General features: G+C 51.0%; 1 long non-coding RNA gene across 1 annotated transcript; it reads left to right on the forward strand.

Moving 5' to 3' along the window:
- The first annotated feature begins 2,763 nt into the window (after positions 1-2,763).
- Positions 2,764-18,920, forward strand: LOC149866464 (uncharacterized). The gene is made up of 3 exons (XR_016441888.1): positions 2,764-2,856; positions 5,824-5,916; positions 18,875-18,920. It is a non-coding gene; the product is annotated as an uncharacterized LOC149866464 (long non-coding RNA).
- Positions 18,921-18,927: the final 7 nt, after the last annotated feature.

An 18,927-nucleotide genomic window follows, 5' to 3' on the forward strand; every position in this document is an offset into this window, starting at 1 on the left:
GTAAAGGTGGCAGGCTGCCTGAAAGTCAAGGAAGCAGCCAGCAGCATGAGCCACCAGCTGCAGGAGCCTCTAGCTGCTTGTTTGAGCTCTGGTTGCGAGGCAACCAACCCTGACCCCAACCTGACCCAGTTAGCCTCACTCTGCCCCTAGCTTAGGCCAGGTCTGCAGTGTGAGGGGTGTAGGATGGGCTGGGCCAGATCATGGGGCACCAGAGAGGGGAAGGGAGCCTGGGAGGCTTCTGTCTTGCTATGTGGAACTGGACAGGCCGGGCCAGATCCTGCTGCACAGGTGAGGGGAAGCAGAGGCTGGGCCACCTTCTGTTATGCCACCTGGGACAGGACAGACTAGGATGGACCCTGCCACATGGGATGGGCCTGGCTGGGCTGGCACAGGTGAGGGGAAGCAGCAGCTGGGCCAGCTTCTGCCACACCACGCGGGTCGGGTCAGCACCAGTGAGAGAAAGGGAGGGCTGGGCAGGCTTCTGCTGTGCTCTGTCACATGGAATGGGATGGGCTGGGCTGGCATCGATGGAAGGGGAGCTGGGCTGGGCTGGCTTCTGCTGTGCCACGCTGTGTAGGATGGACTGGGCCAGGTCCTGCAGCAGCAGATGGGCTGAACCGGTGCTGATGAGGGGAACCTGGGGCTGGGCCAGCTTTTGCTCTTCCACACAGGGTGGGACAGGCTGGGCTGGGTCGGGTCCTGTTGTGTGGGATGGGCCAGGCTGGTGCTGGTGAGGAGAAGGGGGGACTTTGCTGGCTCTCGCCACTGTATGGGATGGGCTGAGTTGAACTGGGTCGTGCCAAGTGGGATGGGCCTGGCCAGTACCGGTGACAGGAACAGGGGCCTTGGCTGGCGTTTGCCACTAGGATGGACTGGTTTGAGCTGAATTGAGCCAGGTCATGCTGGTGAGGGGAAAGGGGGAAGGGAAGAGGTTCAGCCAGCTTTTGCTGCTGCCTGGGGTAGGCTGAGCTGGTTTGGGTCGTACAGCATGGGACAAGCCTAGCTGGTGCCAGCGAGAGGAACAGGGGGCTTGGCTGGCTTTTGATGCCATGTGGGGATCAGCTTGGCTGACCCAGGTTATGCCACATGGGACAAGCCTGGCTGGTGCCAGTGAGGGGAATGGGGGGGCTTGGCCAGCTTTTGCCAGGGGTTGGGTCCCACCGCATAGGATGGGCCCAGTGTGCAGTGTTGGTGAGAGGAAGGGAAGTTGGGCCGGCTTCTGCTGCCCTGCGGGGTGGGATGGCCTGAGCCGAGACAGGACAGGCAGGGCTGGCTCCTCGCTGTGCTGTGCCTGGCCTTGCAGTCAGGAACCCACAACCTGGCCTTCCAGTCAGGAGCTGCTTGTCATGATCAACGTGGAGTGGGCTGGGCCCTGGTAGGTACATAGGCAACAGCCATGCTGTATCCCCACAGGAGGCCCAGTGCTCCAGCTGCAGTTACCTACCCCTGGTGGCACATTGCCTGCAATTTCCAGGCCTGTTGCTACGTGCTGGATAGCAGATCCCCTCTGGTTACCTGGTTAAGTTCCCCCAGTCACCTGGGTGGCTGTTACAACAAAAACATCTATGTGACTGATAAGGGCAGAGGCCAGGGCAAGGGCAAGGGCAATGCCCTGAGATGTTATGGTTAAATGACAAACTTAGAAAAATGTCAATGGATAGGTTTTTAAAATGATGCTACATCTCTAATATCACAACCCCACAGGAGAAAAAAGATTTAGATATGAGCACATCAAAGAAGAGGAAGGTAGATGCTGAATGCTGAACATTCAACAAAGAATGGACCTCTAAATATTTTTTTACTGAAGTGGGTGGAAAAGCTGTTTGCTTAATTCGCATTTTGAGACCAATCATGTGTCCAAATATGAGAAATTGTCTGCCCAAGAACAAGCAAAGAAAGTTGAGGAGATTGTTCTTCCTGCATTGCAGCAACTAAGTTGTTTTTGTTGTTGTTGTTTTAACAAAAGCAATGGCAGCCCAGGATGGAATTACAAGAATAAGTTATGTGATTGCACACAATCACCAAGAACAGCAAACCATTCTCTGAAGAAGAATTTATAAAGGAATGTATGGTCAAGTCTGCTGTGATTTTGGGATCCAGACAAGAAAAAGCAGTTTGAGAACACTGGCTTGTCAAGGTGGACTGTTGTGAGACGCGTTGAAGATATCTCTGAGAACCTGCACCAGCGATTGAAAAGTAGGGTAAATGATTTCTCTTATTTTGCATTGGCACTCGATGACAGTTGTGAAGTCAAAGACACAGCCCAGTTGTTGATTTTTATTTGAGGACTCACTGAAAATTTAGAGCTCGCAGAAGAATTGGCATTGATGCAGCCAGTGAAAGGCGCAACAACTGGAAAATATTTATTGGAGGCAGCAAATCAATGCATGTCAAAATTGAGACTGGACTGGAAAACATTGGTGAGTGTGACCACTGGTGGAAGCCCAAACCTGACAGGTGAACATGGTGGATTGCTGAAAAGAATTCAAGACCAAGTCAGAGAAATAAATCCAGAACAGAAAATTATTTTTCTACACTTTTATTATTCATCAAGAGTTCCTCTGTAAAAGGGGTTCTAAAACCAAGCATTGTCATGGACGCTGTTATCAGGACTCTGTAATACCACCCGTTTCCTCTGGTTCTCTCCTGCCGTGACTTTGATTTTATGAGGGGCGGAAAGATATATGATGTTATTGGTACTTGCAGAATAACTTCCCGTAATGTGTTAAGTCACTCCAGGTATTTTTATTCTATTTTCTTTTACAGCGGCTCGGGTTGCAGACAGCAACTCACTCAACTTGCTCCTTGAATCACTCATCAGCTCTGGAGGGGATCCCTGCCTTTGGAAACCTCAAGGTAAGTTCCCACTGGTGCTCCACGGTGCTAATTACCTCATTAACAAGCGTGGTTTCAGTCTCTTTTCCCTCTTGCTGGTGCAAATCTTCGGGCAACCCTTTTTCACGGTTACCCTACCAGGACTAGCTGGGGCTGGGCAGTATCCCTGGTGCTTTGTCTCCCCCCCCCCATGTTACCAAAGTTTTCCAGGTTTGTCTTTTCTTCTTTTCCTGTGCCACCACTCCCTGCTGGTAATCAATCGGCTTCGCGGCTATGTTCATTAAAGGCTGCTTCCTGCTTCCCTCTGCGGAAGTGAGAGCATCTCCGGCTGTTGCTTGCAGCCAAGCCCAGCCTCTCCTAAGCTGGGGCCCTCCTTATCTTCACCGGATTCCCCCCTCCGTTTGTGGCGAGGGAGTCTCAGCCCCTTTGAATGCACCGCCGCAGTTCTGTCTCTGAGTGAGAATCTGACCCACGTTGTCCTGCTGACCTTTGCATGCCCGAAGGTGTTCTCTCCAGATCCTCCCTCTACTTTTATCCCTGGAAGCTACATCCAATTGACCAATCTTGAGCAATGTGGGGAATTCTCCCCCACCTGGCTGGGTGTCGTCATTAACAGCCCCCAGGTGTTTCTCCAAGTAACAGGGCTCCAGACAGAGACTGTGTTACAGACACAATTACATAAGTGCTTAATTACATTTGAGCAAGAGGATTAAACCACAGGCAATTTGTAACTCTGCTTGAGTTAGAGGAGGAGCTGCAGCAGTGTGGGGATGGGGGCTGGCACCACATGCATGGTGTAGCAGGGGTGGAGATTGTAGCCTGTGAGTCAGTGGTTTACACTAGTGTGATCCCCAGGGCATGCAGCCCCTCCTGATGCCCTCTCTAAGTGCTTCTGACCACTTAGAAGTAGGAAAGCCCTCTGTTACAGCATCACCTGTTCTTGGGAATTGTGGCTTTTGGGGAAGTGTGAATCCAGATCTCAGTTTAGTGGCTCAGATTCATCAAGTTTTGATGTTAGCCAGCTGACTATGACAAGAGAAGGGACTAAAACCTGTTCCAGTGGATTGAAGGAGGGATGATGTGGACCTTTGTAACTAGAGGTTCACCAATGCATCGGTCCAATATCGGATTGGTACCAATATAAAGAAAACCGGTTGCATCAGGTATTGGCCCAACAGGGCTGATAATTTGGCAGATAAATGTCCGTGCTGCACGCAGCCACATTGCAGCACTTGGAGCGCAGCCAGCAGCATGGAGAGGTGCCTCCAGGTGGTAAGTCCGATGTGGTGGAAGGGGAAGGGGTGTGTGGGGGTGTGTGCAAATCAACACCCTCTGTGGTGAGGGAGGTGGCAGGGGCAGGGGCTGGAGCCGTGGCTTGTCGGGGGGTAGAGGTGTCTCCCACTGCTGCTTGGATCCTGGGAAGGCACAGGGGGCAGCGTGGGCCCCCTGGATCTGTGCAGGGCAGGGTGGGCTGCAGCTGGGGCTGCGTGGGGCTCTTCTTGGTGGGGGTTGGGCTTGAAGCAGGCTTCGGCACCGCTGGGAGGATGCTGCATCCGCCCCATATTTCACTGCCACTCTCCTCCCTGCACTGCCAGCTGCAGCCTTGGCTCTTCCCAGCCGGTGGGTGGAGGTGGGACGTTGAGCCGGGGCTGCGCCGGGTGGCTGGTGGCAGTGGTGCTGGGAATGGAGCAGTGGCAAAATTTGGGTTGGATGCAGCATCCTTCCAGTACTGCCAGTGCCCGTTACAAGCCCAGTCCCCGCTAAGAAGAGCCCCACACAGCCCTGGCTGCAGCCTGCCCTGCGCAGATTTGGGGGACACCCCACACGCCCTCCTGGGGTGCAATTGGTGGTGGGAGCTACCTCCCACCATGAGCCACAGCTCTGCCCCCGCAACCTGCCTGGGTAGTGCCTGCCCCTGCCTCACTGCAGGGGGACGTTGATCTGCCCTCCACGTGCTTTCCCTCCCCTTCCGCTACACCGGACTTACCAGCTGGAGGCAGTTGTATCGGAAATCGGATTGGCATCAGCCGATATGCCTCCTTAAATATCAGCTATCGGTATCAGCTCCAAAAATCTCTATCGGTGAACCCCTACTTACAACCACTTTTCAGAGTGTTCAAGAGAGTGATCCTGGGTGGATGAAATTGCAGAATACAGTTCTCTTGAATAAAGAGATTCTCAGTTATTTCCCTTGAATAAAGAGAAAACTGTTTCCTCTCTTTATTGAAGCAGGGGAGAGGAAAGGGGAGTTTTAGAAAAGGCTTTCTAGTTTGTTGATGAGGCAGAGAGTGTCTGTCACAGAATCCAGTGGAAAACATTGGGGTAAAGTGAGCCATCTGCCAAGAGAAGGTCCTCAGGGCTTTGTCGCAGAGCAAGGGGGAAGGAAGAGCCTCTCTCCATTTTGGCACGCTGGCTATGAATCCCAGGGAAAGGCAGCAAATGGTGCAAGCAGTTAATCAGGAAATGAACTTGAAAGGACCAGCTACTTTCTCCTAGTTGCAACTCTGCAGCGATATGAAAGGAAGACTCCAACACTTCTGCTCCTCTGGGCCCTACTCAGAGCCCAGGGAATGGGAGAACTCAGGAACTGGAATGAGAGAGACAGCAAAAATGTGCTTTAAAGATGACCAAAAAAGCAGGAGATGGGAAGAGGGTGGCAGGGGCAGCCCACAGAGCATGGAAAGTAGGAAACTCAGGATTCCCTTTTTCCAGATCCGTATGGTTCCCTTTTGCTTCTTCTGGTTCATGTACTCCAGTGCTGCAGCCAACATTGTCACTTGTTTTTGGAGGCAGTGCTTGTGTGCAATTTATATTCTTCATGGGACGTCTCCTGTTCCAGGGGGAGCTGTAAAATTGTTGATATTGATGCTGTTTCCATCTTGGAGAGACTGTGAAGCACAAACCCATCTTGTCCCATTGATGTGGATCCTGCTATGGGAAAGGACGGAGTCTCCTCCCATTTCTGCTGCTTTTCTGCTCTTGTTGCAGGTGCCGGGGTCTACATCCCACCAGGATTTGCTCCTGACACCTTAGGAATGCCGAGGTCCCTTTTGTTGCTATCTCTGCATTGGTACCAGTGAGGTATTGAGGCTGTGAAGGGGGGGAATCCTGTTGTCACCTGGGCTTGGAGGTATTGAGGCTGTGAAGGGGGGAATCCTGTTGTCACCTGGGCTTGTGTTTTGGAGACCCAGCCATACACATATGTCATGGAGGAAGAAGAAAGGTCCTTCCACCTGTGGGGAGCTAAAGTTCCTGTGTGTGTGGCAAGGAGGAGTCTGAGATGATGCTTGAGAGAGGCCCAAAGAAGGTCTGGTGGTAGAGATATTAAATGGCTCAGTCTCTTCCCTAGCCAAGCCTAGCCTGCCACCTACTTGCCGTTGCCGCCGCCGCCGCCTCCTCTGCAGATACTAGCTATTTGCCTGCCCTCCCCTGTTCAGCCTCTCCTGTGTGGTATTCCCCCTCGCCCAATCTGTGATCCTTTTCACTTGCAGTGACATGACTTGAGGGCTGCCACAGCTACCTCTGCACCCAGTGATTTGCCATTAGCCCCCTCAGGTTCTTTTGTCCTCTGGATGTGTCTACACATACAGTTGATGCTCTCAGGCAGGTGTCTACACATGCAGGGAAATGGGAGAAAATTTGCTTGTAATGGCAACAAACTGCTCCCACTTTCTGGGGCCCTGCAAGGGGGGTCCCGCGAGCCAGACAGAATGGCCTTGTGGGCCAAATATGGCCCACAGGCTGTATTTTTGCCCACCCCTGTTATATAAGAATCTCCCAGCACTGGATCTGGGACCATGCTGGGAGATAAGAATCAATCTTCCCGCCCCTCCCCGCTCCATATGGCTGGCTGACAGAGCAGATTTGCTCCCAGTCAGGCATCTACACAAGTGCTACTGTGCCATTACTAATCATGAATAAATTTGCTACTTGCATTTGCAGGTGGCAAATTTACTTACAATTAGCAAGGTTTATTGCTCAGTAAGCATGTGCACATGCTTACTATATAGTATACTATGCTACTTTGCAGTAAAGTGTCTTGTGCATATGAGCCCTGTGTGTCAGAACAGCCCCTCAGTGTCAGGAACTGTGTCTCTAGTCTAGTCCCAGCATTAACATGCTGGTCTGCCTAATACCTCTTCCCTGGGGAAATCTCTGCAGCTGGGGACATGTGAGACCTGGCTTCCTCCTCCAGTTTAACATCATGCCTGCTGCTGCAACCTCTAGGACAGGGGTAGGTAATGTTTTTTGGCCAGAGTGTCAAAAAACCTACAATGTCTACTTTGGAAGGTGCTGGAGTGCTGACATTTTGGAGCCCAGATTAGCTATTTGCAGCCAGCCCACAGAACCCAGTCTGCTTGCAGCAGGGCTTGTAGCCTCCCAGCCAGGAGCAGCGTGGGCTCTGTGGCTGGCAGCAGCTGCTTAGAGCCCGGGCTGGCGGTGGTGTGCTGAGCAAAATGGCCTTGCGTGCCATGCTCGGAACACGTGCCGGGGGGTTGCTGACCCCTGCTCTAGGATAAGACGTCGCTGCTCCTTTCGCCGAATCTTGGCTCTATCTTTCACTTGAAGATCCTTACCCATTCCCTACGTGCCCCTCTATTGCTCTCAAGCTGAAAGAGTGCTCAGAAGAGGGAGCAGGGGATTGATTCCTAACTTATAGGCAGCCTGAAGACAGCAGCAGCATTTTTGAAGAGTGCACCATAAAACTGGCCAACAGACATGTAGTATGATGGATGTCTCATGCTAGACATGGGAGCCACCTTCTGGCCAGAGCTGGGAGTGTGCCTGACGGTGTTCCAGAGCTACTGTCTCTGTCACGATCATGTTTAGGCTAGCAGCTTGTAGGACCTGGTAGCAAAAACTCTGTCTTGAAATTAGATGAATTTTTCCTGCTGAGGGTCCTTCTCAGCCTGAGTAGGTCCATAGAGGGGTCCTGTTACAGGGCTTTTTGCAAAGAAAAGGGTAAGGAGTGACCAAAAAAAAAAAATGTTGCATGCCTACAAGGGCAAGAGTGGTGTCTTGCTTGGAGAAGGCACTTTATAGGACAAGGTCAGAAGGTGTCTTGTAGCAGGCTGTCATAGACCACAGATTTTGGTCAAGAATGTGTATTTTTATTTATAACTTGTAGAGTCACTGGTGAGGTCTGTCTCTGATGTCAGAGATGTAGGACGTGTTGTGACTGGAAGATCTGCTGGTGATGCAAGCAAACTTTACAACTTGTGCAATGTTTCACCCTTGTTCAGTAAGTATTTTTCCCATAAATCTCTCATAAATAAATTAAGAGGCTGTGACACATGTTTACGTGGTCTGGTGGGTGGCAAATTGTCTTAGCAGTTGCACCCATAGAGTGGTAGTAGACGGGTCAGTATCAACCTAGAAGGCTGTGGATTGTGGAGGGGTCCTGCAGGGTTTAGTCCTTGAACCCGTACTCTTCAACATCTTCATCAGTGACTTGGATGTGGGTGTGAAGTGTACTCTGTCCAACTTTGCAGATGATGCTAAATTGTGGGGTGAAGTGCACACTCCGGAGGGTAGGGAACGATTGCAGGCAGACTTGGATAGGTTAGAAAAGTGGGTGGTACACAATAGGATGCAGTACAACAAGGGCAAATGCAGAGTGCTGCACCTAGGGCACTAAAATATCCAGGACACCCACTGGCTAGGAAGTTATCCTCTCAGCAGCACAGAAGCAGAAAGGGATCTCGGAGTCATAGTGAACTCTAAGATGAGTTGTCAGTGTGACGAAATCATCAGCAAAGCTAACTGCACCGTATCATGCATTGGCAGATGCATAACAAATAGAACTAAAGAGGTGATACTTCCCCTCTATGCAGCATTGGTCAGACCACAGTTAAAGTACTACGTCCAGTATTGGGCACCGTACTTCAAGAAGGATGTTGAAAGACTTGAGAGGGTCCAGAGGGGCGTCACTCATGTGGCTAGGGGCTTACAGGACAAGCCCTATGAGGAGAGACTGAGGAACCTGGACCTCTTCAGCTTCCTCAAGAGAACTGAGAGGTAATCTTGTGGTCACCTACAAATTCATAAGGGGAATGCAGCATGGGATCAGAGATGCTCTGTTCACCAGGGTGCCTCTTGAGGTAACAAAGAACAATGGTTACAAACTGACAGAGAGCAGATTTAGGCTGGACATCAGGAAAAACTTAATGGTAAGGGTGGCCAAAAATTGGAATGGGCTTCCAAGGGAGGTAGTGCTTTTGTAGCAGGAACTGAGCTAATGTGAACATAGAGTGTAATACTAGTGAAATGTAACCATGTTAGTTTTGTCCTGTAAGTAACTTAAACACTCCATTTTGTATGCTATGTCTTGACGTAAGTGAATGAACTCTGTATGCCCTTTTTTTTTCGTGAGTGTATGTGAAAGGGTGAATGGTGAGAGAATGGCATAGAGATGAAAGAAAAGATTTAACTGTGTATGTAAGTAACAAGGCACCAAATGTAAGTTACCAGTCAGTAAACTAATTAATGAATGGCTGAAGGAGATAATGAGGAGGAGGAATGCACACATCCTGCCAGATGGGCAGCAGAACACTCCAAGGCTGAGATACCAGCTTTGACAAGCGAACTGACCTTGGGGTGAGTTAAGCTGAAGATGAACAAAGAACAACAGCAAAAACAGAAGCTGGGTGTGGAAAAACCCCAAGGTACTGAAACAGCAGATGTCAGTCCCTATAAAAGAAGACTTAAAAAAATGCCAAGTTGGGTGAGTCTCTCTCAACTGCTGTTTTATCTGTCCATCCCTCTCCAAGCTGTGATCTCTTTCTCTCAGTAAGGCCTGGGCTGGCCACCCAGTGCCATTATTGAGCAACTGCTGCTGGTAACTAATAATGTCTGAATAGAATGGTTATATTGCGTTTGTGTGTGTGTGTGTGTGTGTGTGTGTGTGTATGATACATGATATGTATGATGACTTGTGCGTGTCTGTACGAGTGGTGTGTCTGAACCTCTATGTCTAATTCATGTAATCAGTAAACATGGCATTTTACTGTATCCCCCTTTATAAGGTCTTGCTCCTGATTTGGCAATTGGAATTTAAAGTAACACTCTCCCCTGCCTTGGGGGTCTTTAAGAGAAAGCTGGATAGGCATCTGGCTGGGGTCATCTGACCCCAGCACTCATTCCTGCCTAGGCAGGGGTTGGGCTCGATGATCTGTTGAGGTTCCTTCCGACCCTCGCATCTATGAAATCCCATTGCATATGTAATATCCATAAAAGTATCTGTATACAGGCAGTGCTGACATAAAGCTGCAGTAGTTGGGAGAATCTGTGTACATTTAAGGAATTGTGTTTGCAGGGGTAGATCTAGAGGGGGTGCAGTGGTATAGATGCACCCTCCCCCTTTCAGTTGACCACTTTGTGAGAACAGCAGCTGCAGACTTTAAGTCCCCGAAGCAGATGAAAATCCCCCTTCCCTTCCCTTCCCTTCCCTTCCCTGCTCAGTGGCATGTTTGCTTCTCTTCCCCTGCCTGCGGGACAGGGGCAAGGAGAAGCTCCGGAGCTGCTCTGTACCCTTTCCTCTGGGTAGAACTGGACTCAGCTAGGGGCAGTAGGAACAACAGCAGCAGCTGGATCCCTGCTCCTTGCCCAGTTTCCCCCCATCCCCTTACCCCTTATGGTCACTGCCACCCTGGAAGCAGCCACAGGGGAGGGAAACCCATCTGCTGCCACCTCTGCAACTGCTATCTCTAGCCGAGCCTGGGTCCATGTGCTGCCCAGCTCCAGGAGCAGCTCTGGAGCTCTCCCATGGCTCAACTGGGGGCAGCAACAGCAGTGGATGAAAAGAGGGGAATTGGAGGGAGGGGAAGAGACAGAATGTGCTGCTGAGTATGGAGGGACTGGAAAGCGAGAGGGAAGATTGAGGGACTTAAAAAAAGAAAAAAGAAAAGTTGCTTGCTCAGCTGCGATGCAGTCTGCCTGCCCTAGTGTGGGGGGGAGGCTGGGAGCCAGGGTGCAGCCAACCCTGGCACAGGTCACTGTGAATCCTGGATCCACCCACGTGTATCAGGGTCTATGTCACATGGCACATTCCGTTTTTTGTGGGCAGCTCAAGTTTGTCTTCTGTCTTTTTACCTCCATCCTGGACTACACCTTTATCTGGGGTGGCTGGCTATTAGCTACAGGTGGAGTGTCTGACTTTACCCCGGAAACGGATTAGTTCTCAGCTCCAGCAGACCTCAATAAGAGGAGCAGTCAACAGAAGATTCTTGGTTGCTCAGCACTTCAAGATAGAAGCTGTATTTGGTCTTTGCTTACAAGCAGTTTTGCAGCACTTGCCCTTGTCCTACCTTCCTCCTGTTCTTGCTTTTGCTTCTCTCAGTTCCCAGCTGGCCCCTAGTGCCTGCTGTGCTCCTGCCTGATTTCCCCCTTACTTGGCATCCTGGATTCCTTGATCTTCTTCCTATCTCTGGAATGTCTCCATGAGGCTGAAGTTGGTTCCTTATTCCTGGTTCCCTGTTGCTTATTCCCAGTTCCTTGTTCCTTTTTCAAAGCTAATCTAGACCAATAAAAGCTTGTTATTAATAAATTCCACATTGTAAAGAGAGAGAATTTTGTTAGCTATGCATATGTAAATTAATATTCCACATCAAATACAGAGCCTGAAATTAAATTCAGATTAGGAAGGGATTATGGGGCAAAATACTTCTTGGGCCCCTAGTGGACTGTCCCAAAGAGCCCTGACCACAGTCCCACCTGACCCAAAGCACAGTTTGGCTGTGCCAGGCTGCCAACTAACAGCCCCCATGCCCACTATACTAAGTTTCATAGTTTCATAGTAGCTAGAGTCGGAAGGGACCTGGGTAGATCATCTAGTCCGACCCCCTGCCTTGGCAGGAAAGAGCACCGGGGTCAGATGACCCCGGCAAGGTGCTCATCTAACTTCCTTTTAAAAATCCCCAGGCTAGGAGCCTGCACCACTTCCCCTGGAAGCCGGTTCCAGGCCCTAGCCGCCCTGACTGTGAAGTAGCGCCTCCTAATATCTAATCTAAACCTACCCTCCGCCAGCTTGTGACCGTTATTCCTGGTCACTCCTGGCAGCACACGGGGGAACAGGGACTCCCCCAATACCTGCTGATCCCCCCTGACCAGTTTGTAGCAGGCCACAAGGTCCCCCCTTAACCTTCTCTTGTGGAGGCTAAACAGGTTCAGGTCCCGTAGCCTCTCCTCATAAGGCCTGCCCTGCTGACCCCTGATCATACGAGTGGCCCTCCTCTGGACTCTTTCCATATTGTCCACGTCCCTCTTGAAGTGTGGCGCCCAGAACTGGACGCAGTACTCCAGCTGCGGCCTGACCAGTGCCGCATAGAGGAGGAGGATCACCTTCCTGGACCTGCTCGAGATGCATCTGTGGATGCATGACAGGGTACGGTTGGCCTTCTTGACTGCCTCCCCACACTGCTGGCCCATGTTCATCGTGGAGTCAATGACGACTCCAAGATCCTTTTCCGTCTCCGTGCTGGCAAGAGGGAAGTTCCCCAACCTGTAAGTGTGGTGCCGGTTCTTCCTCCCCATGTGCAACACCTTGCACTTATCAGTGTTAAACCCCATCCTATTCTCATCCACCCACCGTTGCAACCTGTCAAGGTCAGCTTGTAGCCTATTGCACCCTTCTAGTGCACCCACATCCCCCCACATCTTAGTGTCATCAGCAAACTTGAACAGGGTGCTTTCTACCCCCTCATCCAATTCACTGATGAAGATGTTGAACAGTGCGGGCCCGAGGACCGAGCCCTGCAGAACCCCACTGCCCACGTCCTTCCAGGTCGAGAAGAACCCATCCACTACCACCCTCTGGGTGCGGCCCTCCAACCAGTTAGCGACCCATTTGACTGTGTGGGCATCGACACCACAGTCTCCCAGCTTTTTGATGAGGACAGGGTGAGAGACAGTGTCGAAAGCCTTCCGGAAGTCCAGGAAGACTATATCCACAGCAACCCCTGCATCTAATGATTTGATGACCTGATCGTAAAAGGCCACCAGGTTGGTCTGACAAGACCTGCCACTGATGAACCCATGTTGGTTGCCCCTGAGCATGCATTCCCCTGCAAGGCCCTCCTGGATGTGTGCGAGGATAATTTTTTCAAAGAGCTTACCCGGGATTGAGGTAAGACTAACTGGCCTGTAATTTCCCGGGTCCTCTTTTTTTCCCTTTTTGAAGATAGGGACCACATTGGCCCTCTTCCAGTCCTCTGGCACCTCACCAGAGCACCACGAGTGCTCATAGAGCTGCGCCAGGGGTCCCGCAATGACCTCGGCCAGTTCCTGTAGAACCCTAGGGTGAAGATCGTCCAGACCAGCGGACTCGAACACGTCCAGCCTCTCCAGAAGTACCGTAACTAACTCCTCGCTAACCCCTGGCCCAGGCGTGTCTCTCCCGGGGCCCGAGGGGGGCCCAGCAGGGAGGTGGCTGAACTGGTCCCTACTTAGGAAGACAGAGGCAAAGAAATCGTTAAATATGTTAGCTTTGTCATCTGGCGTGACGACTAAGTTGCCCATCGTGTCCTGCAGGGGCCCCACATTACCTGGGACCCTCTTTTTACCCCCTATGTATTTGAAGAAGGACTTCTTAAGTCTAAGGGCTTGAATAAGGAACTGACTTTCAGCCTGGGATTAGGGCTAGAAATTCTGCTTGGGCCACCCATCAGAATACCTCTGTGCCACTGGGGGACTGTCCTGGACATCTGTGACCAGAGACTTGCCCAGCCCAAAGTGTGGTTTTGCCATGCCAAGATGACAACAGACCGCACCCTAGATGCTGTGCTAAGTACATGGAATTGAATAATGAACTGGATTTTGGACTGGGATTACACCAAGAAATCCTTTTTGGGCCACCCAAGACCATGTCTCTGTTAGAAATATTATTAAAAATGCATTATCAATAGCTGTTAGCTCTCATCAATAGTGTTGTCCTCTGAATAAGCACGGCTGCCAGCCCTCCTTGTCTCCTTAATGAGAGAGGGAAGGGGGGGGTTGGAAACTGAAGGAAAAATTCCAAGAGCTCTTTGTATTAAGGTATCACTCCCTCTTTGTTTTGCAAAGTTACTATCTCTTTGTTACAGTAAAGCATATACTCCTCAGCTTTTCTCATGCAGATAAGAGTAGATTGCAGTTCTAGCCTTGAAGCAAGGAAAATTCAGACTCTTGTAACCTCAGATATTGTCTGCCCATGCGCAATAACCTAATACATATTAAGCCTATCCGCCCCGCATACTTAAGTAGTTAATTATAATACACATGCGACACATGATTTGACGTATTCACATACATGTTTGTATGAATCGGAAATGAGTTGTAAAAGTTCCTCCTTCTGCACACGTGGTCAGGAGAGAGGGGATAAAGCCAGCTGGGCAGTTTCCCTCGGGGGCAGCAGAGTGTTTGATCTTTTGTCTCTCTCTCTGACCCTATTTGCAAATATATACCTTTTGTGTTGCTAATAGAGTGTGTCTGTGGCTGAAGGTTTTTTTCGCCTCCCGAGAAACGAACCGCGATTTTTACATCATCTCTGTGCCACCAGGGGATGCTTCTGGACATCTCTGACCAGAGATTTGCTCGGCCTAATCACAGTTCGTCTGTGCCAGGCTGCCAACAGACAGGACCCAAACCACTGTGCTCAGTATATGGAAATGAATAAGGAACTGGATTATGGGCTGGGATTATACCTAGAAATCCTCTTTGGGCCATCCCAGACCACACCTCTATGGCACTGGGGGACTCTCCTGGACATCTCTGACCAGAGATTTGCCTGGCCCAAAACATGGGTTAGCCGCTCCCGGATGCCAAAGACAGCACCCCAGCCACTGTGCTAAATTAATGGACCTGAATAAAGTATTGGAGTTTGGGCAGGGATAATGCCCAGAAATCCTTCTTGGGGCACCCCAGACCATACCTCTGTGGCACTGGGGGACACTCCTGGACATCTCTGACCGGAGACTTGCCCGGCCCAAAGTGTAGTTTGGCTGTGCCAGGATGTGAAATGACAGCACCCCAGCCACTGTGCTAAATGAATGGACCCAAATAATCAAATGGCATTTGGTCTGGTATTATCCCCAGAAGTCCTCCTTCAGCCACCCCAGGACACATCTTTGTGCCACCAGGGGACCCAAAGTGCGGTTCAGCTGTGCCAGGGTGCCAGCTGACACCACCCCCAGACACTGTGCTAAGTATATGGAGCCGAATAAGGAAATGGATTATGGAATGGGATTATAACCAGAAAGCCTCCTTGGGCCACCCCACACTATCATTCTGTGGTACCGGTGGACTCTTACCTGACCGAAGTCTTGCATGACCTACAGTGCTGTTTCATGCCATGCCCACTGCACTAAGTATACTGGCTTGAATAAGGAATTTCTTTTTGACTGCAAGTGGTAGAGTCCCTGGATGGCAGCCATGGGCGAGACTCTCTTCCCCAGGGACTTGGCTAGGAGGGAGCTCCCCAGGTTGGTTTGCCTCTGGCTGTGACTGTGATCCATTTTGAGCTACAGTTAAGATTTTGCTTAGGGAATACCCTTTCCCTTGTAATAAACTTGTTTTAATTTAACATTTGCTAGTGAGTGAGCAGGTTCCTTCAAATTACAACACCCAGCTTTAAGTTATTTTACCAAGTTTCTGGGTGGCAGTTGGATGTAAATTTGAAATGCTGTTGAAAAATCCCTAGGGGCCTCTATACACATGCTCTGGGGTGGAGAGAAGGGTGCTTCAAATAGAATGGTTCTGAGAGCCACTGATTAGAGCACCCACAGTGTCGCACGTATTCAGTGTCCTGCGCTTCAAAATGGCAGTGGGAGTGCTTTAACAAAGCTGGTGTGAAGATCTTTAGTTAAAGCACTAGTGCTGCCATTTTGAAACACAGGCACAGTGAATACACGTGACGCAGAGGCTGCTGGAGTGCACTGATTAGCGTAATTCAGACTGGCAGCAAGCTCTATTAATCGAGTCTGCTCTGACACATGCTAAATACCATGCGTCATAGCAGAGGTCTCTCACCGGTGCCCTATATTTGTATGGAGCCATTTGTCCTGCCATCCAGTGCCTCGTGGAACAGAAACATAAAGGTTTTAAAGGTTGAGTGTCAGCTGGCAGGCTTACACTAAAAAAAGCTAACATTGCGTTGAGCAGGGACATGCCCAGATTTCTTCAGGAGGCTCCTTGGTAGTGACGACAAGTTCTGGGATGATTCCATGAAGGTTTTGCACCATGAACCCAGCAGAAAGGCAGCTCCTTATTGGTAGCAATATAAACAGCACATGTGGATGGCAAGTAAATTGATACCTAGCATGGCCAAAGCGTTCTTTGGACCAGACAAAAACATGGTCAAGGGTATCCGAAAGAGTCCCTCAGTGCCACAGAGGCATGGTATGGGGTGGCCCAAAAAGGATTTGCAATGATAATCTCAGGTCAAAATCCAGTTTCTTATTCAAGCCAATGTACTTAGTACTAGCAAATTGTTTGTCAAGAATGATGGGGGGTGGGGAGGAGGGTGCAGGCATGGGCACGGAGCCCTGCCACTGGCCCCCATCCACCACCCTGCTCTACTCACACATCCCTCGTGCCAGTTCAGACCCCAAGCCACCCCCATCCCCCTCTTCACCACTTCGGGTCTGACCCCATTCCCGTCCTCCCTCCCACCACTTCAGTCTGGTCCCACTTCCACCCCCTCGCCGCTTCAGGTCCTACCCTGCTCCCCTCTTTCCCCCCACAGCTGCTTTGGGTCTTCCTGGCCCACGTCTGGCTGCCTGCCTTCCCCTCCCTCCCCCCCAACCCCTATCTGCCTGTTCCTGCCAGTTGTCTGGGGGGGCATCCAGGACAGCCACCGTGATACCCCATTAGCCCTCAGGCAGGAAGATGGGGGGCAGCCTGGCTGCTCAGACAGCTGGGACATGTTTCCCACTGCCAAAATTCCTCAGCAGCGGTGCAAACTTGGGCCCATGCAGTGTGTGCCACCCAGCCAATCACTGTCTGCCCTCTCGGGGGTGCATGCGAAGCATTTCCATCTCTAACCCCAGCCCACCAACAATTCCTAATTCAAGACCATATACTTAGAACAGTGGCTAGGGTGCTGTCTGTTGGCAGCCTGGTACAGCCAAACCATACTTTGGGCCAGGCAAATCTTTATTCAGAGAACCATCCCCCAGGTGGCACAGAGACATGTTCTGGGGTGGCCTAAGAAGGATTTGTGGGTATAATCCCAGCCCATAGTCCAGTTCCTTATTTGGTTCTGTATACTTAGCACAGTGGTTGGGGTGCTGTCTGTTGGCAGCCTGGCACGGCCAAACTGCGCTTTGGGCCAGGCAGGTCTCTTGTCGCAGATGTCTGGGAGAGTCCCCTAGTGGCACAGAGACATATTCTGGGATGTTTTAAGAAGGATTTCTGGGTATAATCCCAGGCCATAATCCAGGTCTTTATTTGGTTCCATATACTTAGCACAGTGTCTTGGGTGCTGTCTGTTGGCAGCCTGGTACCATGCTTTGGGCCGGGCAAGTCTTTCATCAGAGATACCCAGGACAGTCCCCTGGTATCACAGAGGCATGACGTGGAATAGCCCAAGAAGGATTTGTAACTATTGTCCCAGCCAAAATCCAGTTCTTTATTCAGGTGTATATACTTAGAACAGCTCCAGGTGGTGCTATCATTTGGCAGTCTGGCATGGCCAAGCTGCGCTTTGGGCCAGGCAAGTCTCTGGTCTCAGATGTCCAACAGAGTCCCCTGGTATCACAGAGACATGATGTAGGGTGGCTCAAGAAAGATTTCTCGGTATAATCCCAGCCCAAATTCTAATTCTTTATTCAGTTCCGTGTACTTAGCACAGCAGCTGAGGTGCTGGCTGTTGTCGGCCTGTCACGGCCATGGCCAAACTGTGATTGGCCCGGCCAAGTCTCTGGTCAGGGATGTGCAGGGGAGTCCTCCAGTGCCACAGAGATGTGGTCTGGGTGGCTTTAAGAAGAATGTCTGGGTATAATCCCATCCTAAATTCCAGTTCCTTATTCAAATCCATATACTTAGCACAGTGGCTGGGGTGCTGTCAGTTGGCAGCCTAGCAAGGCCATACTGCGCTTTGGGCCCGGCAAGACTCTGGTCAGATGTGTCTGGTAGGGTCCCCTGGTCGCACAGAGGTATTCTGATGGGTGGTCCTAGCAGATTTTCTGGCCAGAATCCCAGCTCAAAAGCCGGTTCCTTATTAGGGTCCAGATACTTAACGCAGTGTCTGGGGGGTGCTGTCAGTTGGTAGCCTGATGCAGATAAACCATGCTTTGGGCCAGGCAAGTCTCTATTCAGAGATATCCAGAAGCGTCCCCCAGTGTCACCGAGGTGTGGTCTGGGGTGGACCAAGAAGGTTTTGTGAGTATAATCCCAGCCCATAATCCAGTTCCTTATTCAGGTTCATATACTTAGCACACTGGCTTGGGTGCTGTCTTTGGGCAGCCTGTCACAGCCAGACCGTGCTTTGGGCCAGGCAAGTCTCTGGTCAGAGATGTCCAGAAGTATCCTCTGGTGCCACACAGATGTGGTGTGAGGTGGCCCAAGAAACATTTCTGTGCATAATCCCAGCCCAAATTCCAGTTCCTTATTCAAGCCCATATACTTAGTACAGTGGCTGGAGTGCTGTGTTTTGGCATTCTGCTATGACCAAACCGTACTTTGAGCCAAGCAGGTCTCTATTCGGAGATGTCCAGAAGCACCCCAGTTGCACCAAGGTATGGTCTGGGTTGGCCCAAGAAGGATGGTGTTGACACGGAGTGCTGCCAGGGCCCCTGCCCAGGGGGTGAAGCCTACTGGAGGCTTGTCTGCGGCTTCCACCCAGACAGAGCCCATGGGGGAGCTGGCGTCCCCCCAGCCCCTGGCCTGCGGGGGTTGCTTAACAAGGCCCGGGGGAGCAGGGATTGGGGACCCCCACACCTGTCCTGCAGGTGCCTGCCTTAGGGCCCTGGAGGTGCAGGTGAGGGAGCTCCAGGAGGAGGTTAGGAGGGTGAGGGGAATCAGGGAGGTGGAGGACAAAATTGATGGCTATTTCCTTTCCCTGCAGGGCCACGCACCCAAGGAAGAAGCACCTCGGGAGGTGCCCTCCACTGCAGGGTG

The sequence above is a fragment of the Crocodylus siamensis genome, chromosome 4 (genome assembly GCF_052110815.1).
Source record: "Crocodylus siamensis isolate JL-2025a chromosome 4, ASM5211081v1, whole genome shotgun sequence".
Classification (NCBI taxonomy): Eukaryota; Metazoa; Chordata; order Crocodylia; family Crocodylidae; genus Crocodylus; species Crocodylus siamensis.